Raw genomic sequence first — 1,432 nt, forward strand, 5'->3', positions numbered from 1 at the left:
TTGTTGGTGGTGGTGGTGGTGGTGGTGGTGGTGGTCTTGTTTATTTTTTCAGCATGGGACGTAGAGATGGGATATGTTAAAGCACTATAATTATTTTATATCAGTTATGGCTAACAATTTGAACATTAATTTGTTCCTCATATTCTCATATGCTGTCCAAAACTGTCACAAAACGCACGACAAGTTAGTTTCTATTAGAAGAATTAACATTTTGTTGTGTAAAGACATTTCATATTTTATTGACTTTCACCACTAAGTAACACAGGCCACCGCTCTTTTGTTCTCCTTTCTCAGTGTGTGTGTTGATAGTCCCGCCCTTTTTCAAGGCCTTGACTGGTCTAGGTGTCCTTGGTGTACTAACTAAAGACTCCATGACTGTTCATGGCTTTGTGTCAGCCTAAGGGGTCGAGGTTTTGTATTTTGAAGGTACTCGACAACTCAGCCCTGCTTTCTCGGTGTTCAACACGAGCTTGCGTCTCTTCCACTTGGCCGATACTGGCTGTCTTGTGTCAGTTTGGTTGGTCAATATGTATAAAGATAATGATTGCTTCAACCTGACTTTACATCAGCTTTGTTTCATTGTTTAAGTAAGAGTTTGACGGTACTTGCAACACAAATAGGTAATATAAGTGCCGAAGAGAAAAGATATTACATGTACTAGAGAGTTTAATAAACAAAGTAAATGAGGAAAGATAAGGACGATAAATGTTTGATAGGAAAGAAAGAGCAGCTGCATCAATTCGCACAAAGTCTCGCAAAAAAGAGGACATAAGAAACGACATAATAATATTTTCCCAAACAGTCCACGCGTGTTTTCATATGCTGCACTGAGACCATCAGGCAAACATAAACATGTGACTTGCTTTAGAACTGGAAACACGACAGATTGCACAGCTTTCGAGAGATATGTGGCAGAGAAACCATCTACAACAAACTTACGACCGTCTGTCTCGGGCGAAAAGAGTCCATACATTAATGTACTGTATTCTAAACAAAGGCACAAAACAAAATATTGACCATCCAGTCAAAACTGTCACTCGTCTCATGACTGCGAGGACCAACCAATGGAACGAGAGAGTCTCAAGCTCTAAGTCGAACTCCCAGAGGGCAGCTTTGATGTTATTGAATACGGAACCGAAACATTGGGGAACAAAATATAAAACTTTAAGGCCCCTTTCATAATTGTAAGATTATTTAAAAGGCAGGGCCTCCAATTTCAACGTCCATCTCCAATAAGAGAAGGCCAAATGGTTGGAGAGTATTAAAACTTCCCGAAAACAACCAACGTTCAGAACGCCCTGTTGGGAATTCGAACCCGTGTCACATTAAGCATTATACATTAAATTACTGAGCTAACAGAGTGCTTCAATATATTGATTCCAAAGTCTCTAAACTCTTTATGTTTATGATATATATATATGTGTATATATAT

Source organism: Aplysia californica, unplaced genomic scaffold (assembly GCF_000002075.1).
Source record: "Aplysia californica isolate F4 #8 unplaced genomic scaffold, AplCal3.0 scaffold01028, whole genome shotgun sequence".
Taxonomy (NCBI): Eukaryota; Metazoa; Mollusca; class Gastropoda; order Aplysiida; family Aplysiidae; genus Aplysia; species Aplysia californica.